The sequence below is a fragment of the Octodon degus genome, unplaced genomic scaffold (assembly GCF_000260255.1).
Source record: "Octodon degus isolate 3935 unplaced genomic scaffold, OctDeg1.0 scaffold00065, whole genome shotgun sequence".
In the NCBI taxonomy this organism is placed as follows: Eukaryota; Metazoa; Chordata; class Mammalia; order Rodentia; family Octodontidae; genus Octodon; species Octodon degus.
In genome coordinates this window covers 9,140,162-9,153,069 of record NW_004524641.1, presented here as the reverse complement: position 1 = coordinate 9,153,069, position 12,908 = coordinate 9,140,162, and positions in this window count along the sequence as shown.

Sequence of the window (12,908 nt, the reverse complement as noted above, 5' to 3'; positions counted from 1 at the left end):
CCCCCGCCGCGCCGCCCGGCTCCCGCGCCGCTGCCACCTGACTCCCCCTTCCCGCGGAAGCGCGCCTGGCTCCGACCCACACCCAGCCGGCTGCTGCTCTCCGCGCGGTCGCGGCTCCGGAGTTCGCCGTGATGTTTCTCAAAATGGAAGTGAAAAGTTGAGAGCCGCTTCTTTCTCGCCCCTCCCCGCGCTGTGCAGAAAACCTGTGTGCGCTTCCCCGTCTGGGGACGCGAGGAATTAACAAATAAAAGCTCTGAAAATTGGGGAGGTAGAGGGTAAGGAGAGAGGGTTTGAGAAAGGAAACTTTATCTTTTTTTTGGGGGGGGGGCAGTGTCTAATAAAAGAATTGAGATACGATCTTGCCGGTGTTGTAATTACATGTGTGGCATAGCAATTCTTTGTTTTAAAACAGCGGAAAGTGTAAAGTGTAAAAATCGTGATTACCGAATTCACGTATTTAGAAAACCTACAATGTTCATCTTGTAGTAGAGGGTAGGTCTGGTTTCTAGACATTTCCAGTTTGTTACCGGAGACTGGAGTCCTGACTACAAAAACCCAAAACAAATTACAGCATTTGCTGTAATTTATAGAGTGTAGCCTTTTACTCACCCACCCACCTACACACACCAGCGATTGGCCATCTTGTACATAAAAGAACAGCCTGATACAGTAGTTCAGGAAAAATACGTTATTGCTTTCTTTAAAAAACCAAATTGCATAGAACACTAAAAAGATTATGATGTACAACTGTACAGACAAGAGAAAATGGCATGATTACCAGGGGACAAAAATGTCATTTCTATTTTTTATTTTTATGACTGTGCATTTCTCACAGTAATGCTGTCTTCAGATAAACTATCATGCTAGAATAGCCTGGGTTGTCAGTTACCTCCAGAAGTCATTTTAGTTTTCTTGTGCTTCAGATTCCACAGTGAGTTTTTAGGTTTTTTTTTTTTTTTTTTCCTCTTCAAACTTAAGAGGAAGATCTCACAAATTAACTGTTGAGGCATAATTGGCATGAACTATTTCATATGCACATTCCAGTAAGCTGGCTGTGTATAGTACTGAAACCACTTCTACATTCAACATGGTTAATCTATTACACTCCGGTTTCCTTTTCCTTCGTGGTTCCTCCTTACTCCCTGCTATCTGAAACTAAAGTAGATGTTTCCTGTTGCTACAGAGTTGGTAGGATTTTCTAGAATTTTAGATAAATAGAGTATACGATTTTTTTTTTTTTTTTTTTTTTTTTTTCTCGGAACTGGAGGTTGAACTCAGGCCCTTGCACTTGCCAGGCAGGCGCTTATTCTACTGAGCTATCTCCCTGGTCTTAGTATACGACTTCTACTCTTGCCTGGCACCTCTCATTCAACATAATTATTTTGAGATTGGCCTGTGTACTGCATGTATCAATCATGTTTCTTTTTGTTACTAAGTAGTTTTCCATTGTATGAGTGTACCACGCTTTGTCCCTTTAACTATTGATGGACATTTTTACATTGCTTTTTTTTTTTTTTTGCTATAATGAATAATACTGCTATGAACATTGGTGTACAAGTCTTTGTGTGGGTTATGTTTTCCATTCTCGTGAGTTCACACTCAGGGCCTTAAATTTTTATGCTAAACTACATGCACTATAAGGAGCAACTGTTCCCATAATAATATGTAGATAAATTCTGTATTTGTAAGAGAAAGTATAGTTGGCAGTTTGTGACAAAAAGACTAAGACAGGAAGGAAGTTAAGAGACTTGAGTATTAGTCTTAACAGGTAATGAACCTTGTTTCAGTGTTCTCATTTGTAAAAAAGGGATTAGAGTCACTGAGTTACTCGTACCAGTTCCAGGATTCAGTTCTGCAAGAATAGTTAACAAAGCCCAGGCAGAGGTTTGATGATCATAAGTCATCTTCCTCAGAATATTTTCCAGAGCTTCCAGTTACCTTTCTACCACTCTTGCATTTTATACAGACTGACCCCTTTTACTTTAAATAGTAACTAGAAAATTGTGTGTATTGTTTTATTCATTCCTCAGTTGAAGGGCATTGGGTTGTTTCCAAGATTTAGCTATGACAAATTGTGCTGCTATAAACATATGTGCACATATATCATTGTGGTGTGATGATCTCAGTTCTTTTGGAAAAGTACCTGGGAGGGGAAGAGCTGGCTTGAATGGGACCTCCAATCCTAGCTTTTTGAAGAATCTCCATACTGATTTCCATAATGGTTGTACCAGTCTGCACTCCCACCAATGTAAAGAAGGGTTTCTTTTCCCCCACAGCACCTCCAGCATTTGTTGTTGTTTGATGTCTTTTTTTTGGGGGGGGGGGAACCGGGGATTGAACTCAGGCCCTTGCGCTTGCCAGGCAAGCACTTATTCTACTGAGCCAGCTCCCTGGCCCCTGTTTGATGTCTTGATCATAGCCATTCTTTCTGGATTAAGGTGGTATCTGGATTAAGCATTGCTTTAATTCACATCTATTTTTTTTTAATTCACATCTATTAAATGACCAACGATGCTGACCATGTTTTCATATATTTATTTGCCTATGGTATTTTTACACAATGGAGTATTATTCAGCTATCAAAATAAGAAACTCGAAGCTTTTGTAGACAGATGGATGAAGCTAGAGACTATATGGTAATTGAAATAAATTCACATGTGCAAACATTGTATTATCTTGCTAGTGTCAGAACTTGAAAAAGTAATTACAGTTTAAAAGGTACAATAGATACTGTGAAAGGGAAGGAATTTGTTCAATGGGAGGGGAAAACTGGGATGAGAAAAAAGGATAAATGAAAGAAAAAAAAGATATATTTAGGTATAAATGCAGAATGGCTTGTATGATTGTACTGTTGATTTCTGATAGTCTTTTGAAAGGAGCAGTTAATCCTTAATATTTTTATTCTTTTCTTCATTGGAATTTCGTACAACTTTTTTATCGTTTTGTTTTGTTTTTTCTTTAAACGAATCTTTCATGTTTTTATCTGGTAGCCTGAGTAACTGCTTTGAAGATAGCATCATGTAATACAGCAACCATTGTTGAATTCCTTTTACTTTGTTTAGTGAAATTTTGTATCATTTCTAATGCTGTTTTTTTTCTATCACAATTTTGTATTTTTTAAAAATAAAAAAAATTTAAAAAGAGAGAACCAGTGTATACATAATCAGAATACTTTAGTTAAACTTTGGTTGTGAGTGCTGCCTAAGGACAAGTAAATGTTAGAGTCCTGCCTTGGTATAGCTTATGATAAAGAAAGTCTTCGCTGACTTAAAGAGGCTTCTACCAGCAACAAGGAGCTAATCAAACAGACCATGTCTTAGCTTGAAAATACAATGTTCTGGGGCCAGGAAGATGGCTCAGTGGAATAAGTGCTTCCCTGGCAAGCACAGGGGCCTGAGTTCAATCCCCGGTTCCGCAAAAAGAAAATAGAATGTCATGCCATCATATACTGTCTTCAAAAATACCAAAGATGATTGATAACATTTTCATACTTAAGAATAAGTATACAGTATGATCCAAATTTATTCGTAAACATTTTTAAAAAATTATTGGAATGATGCACCCCAGAAAGTTAATAGTGGCTAGCCTTAGGCCATGAGATGATGTAATTACTGTATCTCCTTATGCTCTTCCAAACTTTGTACTATGAATCACATATTTTTATTTTCAGAAGTTCAGTTTTTAGTAATATAAGCATTAAAAGGACCTCTGGTGACAAGCGTTGTGGAATGTATAATTCTATAGAGATGATTATGTCAAAGGGCCAGCAATATAGCTCAGTGGACTAAGCGCAGGGACCAGGGTTCGATCCCCGGTCCACATGCAATGCTGGCTCTGCCCCCGAGGTGTGCTGAGCAGGCAATTGAGTCTGAGTGTGGTGGCACACACCTGTAATCCAAGCACTGGGGAGGCTGAAAACAGGAGGATCACGAAGAGTCCAAGCTGCGTAGTGAGACCCTGTACCAAATACATAGAAATGATTTTGTCACGTAAATGAAAATGTGTAGATGGTAAGTAAATTCTCCCACACTTTGCACAGTTGTTACTATGTAAGCATTCCAAAAATGTCTGATGGAAAGAGATGGATTCCTAGGGTGATGGGGTTCATGATAGGAAAAGATACAGTCAAGAGACTCCAGATTTGGAAGAAAGGGACACCTGCCACTCTGGTGAAGAAATCTGGAGAGAAAGGAAAGACTACTTGCAGGGTTCTTAAAGCAATCTTCCTGGGGAAAATACTCCAAGAGAGAAAGCCAGATTGAAAACACTATTTAAACCTTCAAAAGTGAGCAAACATCCCAGGTCAAGGCTGTCCCTCCACACCAGCGCCAGTTATTAAGCATTCATCAGTACACCACTCTTCCCACGGAACATTTATCATTGCTGTACACTTCTCTGTCTTCTATTTCCCTACCTTAGCTAAAAATCTAAGGAGGGCAAAGACCCTGGTCTATCATGTTATAGTCGCATCTCTAACATCTAGCACATGCCTGGCGTATAGTAGGTGAAATATATTTGTGAGTTAATCAATTACCACACAACTGGTTAGCAAGCACTTGAATTTCCTGAGTTAATTTGCTCTTAAATGTCTGGGTTGAACCAGATGTGGTAGCGCACACTTGTAATCCTAGTCCTCTGGGGGGCTGAGGCAGAAAGATCATAATTCTGAGACCAGCCTGACCAATTTAGAGAATTAGACTCAATTACAAAATAAGAAATAGCCATGAATGTAGCTCTTTTTAATATGAAGGCCCTGGGTTCAAACTCCAGTACCACAAACAAACAAAAACATAATTTGAGTTTGCCATCCAGCAAGAAGAAAGTGTTCTATGATCCTCACACGGCTCACTACCAAAGGTTATGGTCTACTAAAAATTTCATTGAAACTATTAGGGTTTCCAAATAAAATACAAATTTTTAATGGGCTATACTTATACTAAAATATTATTTATTGCTTATTTGAAATTAAAATTTAACTGAGAATCCAGTATTTTAATTTGCAAAATCTGACAATCTTTTAAACCAAGCAAATAGAAGCTCTTAAGATGTACCAAGTAAAATCGATGTTCTTCTAACTTAGCTGTTCCAGTCCAAAGGAATATATCCTAAAGTTTTTGTTTGTGTGCACCAGGAAATAAGACCAGGAATGTTCACCTTAGTATGGTTTGTAGTAGCCAAAAAACTGGAAAAACAGCCAAAGGCTACTTAACAAGAGATTGGATAAATAAACTAGCGCTATGCATATTCACACAAAGGGTTACTACATAACAATCAAATGCTTACAAACATGCTGATTTTAAAAACCAAGATACTAAGACAGTCATGGTAGCACACAACTGTAGTCCCAGCTACTTGGGAGACTGAGGCAGAAGGGTCTATTGAGCCTCAGAGTTCTGGATTAGCCTAAACAGCCTGAACAATATAGTAAGATCTTGGCTCAAAAATAAATAAATCACAGAAATATAAAGTCAGTTTGAGTTTAAAAAATTGAAAAACCATTAAGAACAAAATGATACATTGTTCAAGGAAAAAGTGGGAATAAGAAGCCAAAATCAGAATGGTTTCTTCTGTCAGGGAAAGGGGTGACTGTGATCACAGGGGACTACAGGAACTAAAAACACCACTTGTTACAGTGGGTAGGAATATAGAAGTATGTTTCTGTTACTCAAAAACAAAAAACTACATGTATTTTTTAAAGCTACTGTTTCCTGTATACATTGTTACATAACGAGAGTTGAGGAAATGAAATGTGCTAGGTCTTCTTCCTTCTCAGTACTGTGCCCTAAGTTGCCAGCACATCCTCCTTCGCTACACATCCTGATTCCCTTCATGTCTCGATGTACAGATCCTTGGGATGCCTGCCTTCCCATCCCAACATGCCTCCTCAATCGACTTCTTGATTAGATACTTAGACAACCTCTTCACCCCACTGGGTTATACAGAATTCTTCAAGTTTCAGTGGGTTTATTCTACCTGCACTGGGCAACTCAGAAAGCATTGCTTGAAAGTTCTGACTGCCAAACTCCTGTAAAAATACTTTCTGGGTTTATGCATCATAGATTGGCTTATATTTCCTCTGATTCTTCTAGTGATGGGAATGGTTTTTCTCAATGCATCTTTTTTTTTCTTTTGTGGCCAGCTTAGCTGGCCCTAGGGGTGGGGCTGGTGCAGCATGTGGTGCCAGGCATCGAGGCTCAGTCCCTATGCTTGTCTAGGCTTGCCTAAGCAGGTGCTTTAGACTGCTGAGCTATCTTGCCAGCTCTTCCTAATGCATTTATAAAAAAAGTTTTCATCTCTGTATGAAAAAAACTGGAACTACAAGATTCTCAAAACTGATTCATTTTGCCTGAGATTAAAAAAATCATAATCAATTTTAATATAGTAAAGTCCCCTTCCCCAAAGTGAACTGGTAGCCATTCTCCAAGAGCATGAGTATTAAACAATTTTTTAAAAAAACAAAAAACAACAACAACAACAACCAAAAAAGTAAAACACACAAGCAGTACTAATATGGCAGGTTTTATGTTATTTATTTATTTATTTATTTATTTATTTATTTATTTATTTATTTTTGCGGAACCAGAGATAGAACTCAGGCCCTTGCGCTTGCCAGGGAAGCACTTATTCCACTGAGCCATCTCCCTGGCCCAATATGGCAGATTTTAAATCAACATACCACTGAACAAAGAAGGCAAACAGGTGTTCCTATAATTTCAGCATTCTGGAGGCTGAGGCAAGAGGCTCACTATTACTTCAAGGCTAGTTTAGGCTATGTAGTAAGTTCCAGGGCAGCCTGAATTACATAGCTAGATCTTATCTCAAAACAAAACAAAACAAAACAACACAAAATAAAACATCAAGGAACTCTGAAAAGAAATTGAGAAAATACATAAAACTAATTGCAATCTAATGTTACACTTCATGCATCCTTTTACTGATTAATCCAAAATATAAATTCATCACACTAGAAAAAAAAATTTCCAAAATCCTATCTGGAACTTTGTATCTGCTGCATGAACTTTTTTTTTTATAGTTAAATTCATGTTTTGATTTCTAAAAAATATTAAGCATCCCTAATTTTTTTATTGTGTCTTTTTTTGCCATAATTTTATTGATAAACAAATAGCAATGAGATAGTTTCAAATCAAATCGGTAGGACAGTTTCAATAATTAACACACTGCATACATTCTTCCTAGTGGTTAATTGCTGTACAAGATGCGGACTTGATATCCTATTTACAAACATTAGAACAAATCATTCTACTCATTAAGAGAATGTAACTATATATCTATCCTAACCACTTTGAATACACAGATACAAAATGGACATTCATCTGTATCCCCTTTTTTGGTTAAGTTCCGTTATTTGAACATTATAGGTATATAAACTCAGCAAAATATTCTAAAAGAGTCCAGTAGCCCTTAATAGTATTGGGTCTTCCGCTTAACTGGCAATGTCAGAAATTGTTGACCTGAGTCCCCCACAGCTCAACATAACAGCATGCCTTTATTTCTTGTATTTCGTTTTTATACTTTTCTTCTGCATGGTTAAGACCAAGGTAAAGCAGGAACTATGCAACAAGAGTTGTAGCTTTTGGGTCTGATAAGGTCAGTGAAATCCCCTCAGGATTTATCCTGAGATCCTGTACCTCAGATTGTTTGTCAGTGTCAGTCATGTGGATGAGTCACAGCCATTGCTTGGCCAATGTGCTCTCTGTGAAAGCCTGAGAGAAAGTTTTCTCTCCATGTGACTCTCCTTAGGCACACTCTACATCATCGATCACTTTCCTCTTTGGCCCCATAATCTCCTTGATCAGAAAATTTGGGACACTACCGAGTTACATGACGTTACAGTACAAGTTCTCATATGTCCTGAGTCTTAATTGACCTCAGAAGGCTAGGGTCAAAATGTTGGCTTTCCTTGCAGCCCTCCTTTTTCTCTAACTTTGGTCTGCAAACTTAGGTTGTTAACCATCCAGAAGACAAGCTTGTTGTTATTATCGAACAACTTAGGCTGTTAAGCTTAACCTCAGTATCTGTCTGCATATCAAACATCTTAGGCATAATATGGAACAGGTATTTTTCATCAAGTATTGATATGTTGAACTTTAAGTCCCTACAGAATATGATAAAAAAACATTTAAAAATTAGAATATATTTTAAAAATAGGCATAAAGAATTATATACTTCTTATGTTTGCACATAAGTCCAAAAATCTCACCATATACAACCTTGAAGCAGGACAGTCCCACAATATTCCTTTTCCTGTCTCTTGCTTTTATTCACCACCCCCTTCTTCTTGAACAACCATCTACCTGAGAGACATAGCAGCAACTGGCATGTCATGACAAGCAGCCCATATTCAGTAGAACATCCCTAATTTTTGAAAGATCTTTCCAACTCCATAGTTTAAAGACATCCCAAGCTACTTAATGCTTTCCTAGAAAATAAAAAATCAATTCTAGAAGCTTAGGATGTAGTTCAGTGGCTCAGCATGAGCTTACTATGTATAACACCTTGGGATTCATCTCAGGACCAAAAGGAAAAAGTAAAAAACAAAAAAAATTTAAGATGGGGAGTCTTGTGTTGCTCAAACTGACCTTGAATTCCTGAACTAAAGCAATCACCTTGCCTTAATCTCCCAAGTAACTGGGACTATCGGCATACTATGACAATCAACTTCATAAAGTTTGGTTTTGCTTTTGATTCTGGGTTTTTGTTTTGTTTTATTTGGAGTTTGGGGTGGGGAGGGGGTGAGACAGGGTCTGGTTTTGTATTCCAGGCTATCCTTGAACCCACGGTGATTCTCCTGCCACAGCCTCCTGAGATCTGGACTTCTAGAAGTGTTCCATCACGCACAGCAACAAGTTTTTCTTATCTAGATACATGGCAAAAATAAGAAGAGACATATGTGGCCTCATGCATATTTAGGAACTTTGAAAGATATAGGAACATCAATGAAAATTTCATCTTTCAACAAAAGCAGTCAAGATGCCATTCTGAAGTATGAGATAGGAGATTAGGGTGTGACAAAAGCTCACTGGGGAAATGGGCTTGACCTGTTAACTACAAGACCTAGACACGTGCACACAACAGTCCCCAAAACCCAGCACACTTCTCAGAACTCCAGCAAGTTTTCAACAGGATGGCCAAGACCTGACATCCCTGAGAGGGAAGATCTCAGCACTGCCTCTTAGGACCCGGATGTGGAAGTTCTCTCAGGTCTCCTTCAGATTTAGACAGCATGAAAGGAAACACAGATGTTACAAAGGCTCTGTTGTCATAACTTTCCACTAAGTGTTTCTCAGACACAGCATGTACTTTTATCTTCATTCTCACCCTCTTTTTCTCTTTACTTGACCCAAGCTTGCTCTGCAGAGCCACTTTCTATACTACTCTTCACTTTTACTTTCTTGAATAAACAAACTTTACCACTACTTTTTGCTTGTTTGGCCAATCTTGTTTGAGATGAGAACCTGGAATCCAACTCCAGAAGGAGAGGTCGACAACCTGAACCTGTTAACGTTTAGTTTTTAGTAAACTAAATGTTTCATGCAATAAGAGTAAGAAAGAAAAGTCGGGGCTGCAAACAGTATATTTTATTCCTTGGCCTATGTGTTAGATGCATGTGTTCAGTTTGTGAAAATGTATGGAACAGTGTATTTAAAACAAAAGGAAAAAAATAGAAAATATAACCTGGAATTGCATTTCCAAGTGTTTTTGTCTCTCTCTACAAAATAAATTTGTTGTTATAACCATTCAATGAGAAAAACATAAGAAGTATTAAAAACAAAAAATGTTGCTAATATGAGAGGAAAATGAATGGTGGTTTCTTACGTGAAAGAGACAAAAACAAAAAACAAACTTTCAATGACATTCCTAAAAGCTGTCACTACAAGAAAGTGTTTGTGTAAATATTTATCTTTGAAGCTCTTGTTCATTTTGGGAGCTTAGAAAGAAAGTTGTTTGGGAACGGCTTATCACCTGTATATTCATCAATTTCGAAAATGGTTATGGACTTGAGGTAGGAGAGTAGGGGGTGGTGGACTGGCTGGGGAAGGAACGTGAACTGTTACATAACTACAGAATCCCAAGACACATGCAGAACTGATTCTAAAGCCCTGCACTGGGATCCATGCAAGGACCAGCTAGATGTGAGGTCAACCCGAAGAGGGGAAAGACAAGAAGGGAAGTCCACATTGAGCTCTATGCTACCGTGTTCTCTCACTGTAGTATTATCGCAAAGCTCAGTTCTAAAATGTGGTTCCCCAGCTGCTACTGAGTTTGAGGTTGCTTGCCTCTCCAGAGTTGAAGTCCAGGTTTTCTCATCTGGAACAAAGAATTGAAGGAAACTAGCAAAAAGCAATGGCAAAGTAAAAGTGATGAGTTGGGGAGAAACTAGCTGTGTAGAGAGAGCTTGGGCCGAGTAAAGAGAAAATGAGGGTGACAGAGAAGGTAGAAGTACATGTTGTGTCTGGGAAAAACGTGTCATGAAAAGTTAGTATAAAAAACCTTCACAACATCTATGTGTCCTTTCATTCTGTCTAAATCTGGAGGAGACCCACGAGAACTTCTATATCCGGGTCTTGAGAGGCGATGCTGAGATCTTACCTCTCAGGCTGATTTTGTCAAGTCTTGGCCATCCTGTTGAAAACCTGCTGGAGTTCTGAGAAGTGTGCAGGGCTTTGGGGACTGTTGTGTACACGTGTCTGGTTCTTATAGTTAACAGGTCAAGCCCACTTCCCCAGCCAGTTTTTGCCACACCCTACTCTGCTATCTCTAATTCATTCTCCCACTGGAGAGTGTACCCCTCTACACACTTTTCTCTTATCTCAAACTTGCTCAGGTGGAAGCTTCTCTTCCTACCTTTTGCTATCTTTTGTGCTTGCTTGTCCAGTTCTTTGTTCACTACAGGAAGAACCTAGAAGGCATCTCTGGCAGGAGATTCCAGCGCCCCAAAACCTGCAACACATTGAGAAACATGTTTCTGGAAATACTTGTGTGAGCGCCTGTGCTGGGTAAGGCAGTTTGTTGGGTGCTGTGTGAGAGCAGCAGTGAGTCACATGGAGCGGACAGGGGAAGTATTCAGGCAAGCTACTGCCATCCGAAGGAAAACCGGCTCGTGCCAGAAATAAAGTGCAGATGAATGCACTAGAGAATTTAGAGGCTCTCGTTGGAAGTATCAAAGTGATCTAGATGGTTTCCTTTTTAAGATCCAACACGTCTCCATTTATCCACGAGAGCATGGACTCATTCCATGCATCAATTTAATCCTCTCTTCTCTACCATCTCATCTCTCCCATTTCTCCTTTTCTCTCTCCTCTCTTCCCTCTTTCTCACTGGGGATTGAACCCAGGGTCATGCAACCACTCTATCACTGAGCTATATCTCCAACCCTTTCTATTTAATGTCTTTGAAATATGGTCTCAGTGACCCAAGCTAGCCTTTAATTTGTGATCCTTCTGCCTCAGACTCCCAGGTGGCTGGGATTATAGGTGCTATAGTTTGTGTCTAGTTGTCCCCTCAAAGCCTCACACAGTCATGGGCTGGACTTCTAGAGTTTGTGATTAACTCATGATCCACTGGGATTATGGGTGTGAGTGCCGCTGGGATTATGGGTGTGAGTCCACACCCAGCCTGGGGCAGATAGCCTCAATGCAATTTAACAGAGACAGACTTGCTCTCTGTTGCCATTGTTGCAGTTACTCCTCCCTTTTTCTCTTGCTGTTTTGTTTCTGACACCATGAACTACCGCCCTCTGCTATGTGCCACCCTGCGGTGGAGCCAGCTGAGTACGGACTGAAACATCTAGTAACTGTCAGCTAAATACACCTTTCCTTCCTTCATTTTGAATGTCGGGTATTTGTCCCAGCACTGAGAGAAGAGAAACTGAGACAGGTGTACATCATTCATGGCTGTCTCTATTTTTCATTATATTTTAAGTTTTGTATAGTCTTGAGTTCCTAGTTCAATTGTTTGCTTTTTTTTCTCTTTTTTAAACATCTTGTGATGAGGGTTCAGTACACTTTCAAGTCTCTCCTAGCAATCCATCTTTAAACCTAGTATAAGCTTCTCCTTGGTATATATAGAAAAGATGGGGTGAGTTCAGAGAGGACAAGAATAGCAGTAGTAGTAGTACTAGTAATGAAGTATCATTTTCCTCTGTGAAACTGAATCACCTGCCTATTCAAAATACTGAAAAGAAGCCTTCTAATTAATATAAGATATTCATTTTATTGGTGATCAAAGCATAACAGAAACATTCTTCCGTGGATTTGACATAACCTGATGAATCTTAAAATCGTGACTCACTGCATGATAAAAAGGTCTCATGATTGGGAAGAGTTGGAGAAAATTTCTAAAATCTGTAGCTATGGATTAAGTTAATGTAAACATTAATAAAGGGAGAGGAATTGGCAATGTTAAGTCAAAAAAAGCCAATAGAAGTGTAATAATATAGGAGTATAATATAGTACTTATTTTTTCGAGATAGGATACCACTATTCAGTTCAGACTGGCCTTGAACTCACTTTGTAGCCCAGACTGGCAATACAGTACTTATATAGTATATGATATTTTAAATATAATTACATTAAGATTGTATTTGTATGATAGTGTTTCTTTTGGAAAAAATTTAGCAATATGGATCAAGTGTACTTTTTTTTTTTTTTTTTTAGAACCGGGGATTGAACTCAGGCCCTTATGCTTGCTAGGGAAACGCTTATTCTACTGAGCCATCTCCCCAGCCTCAGATCAAGGGTACTTTAAAAAATTTATTCTTTTGTTTTTAAATCCATTAATTTCATTCTGGGGATCTATCTTAAGAAAACAAATTTTCCAGGTCAGCCAGATAGCTCAGCGGAATAAAGCACCTGCTTAGGCAGACACGAGGACCAGGATTCAATCCC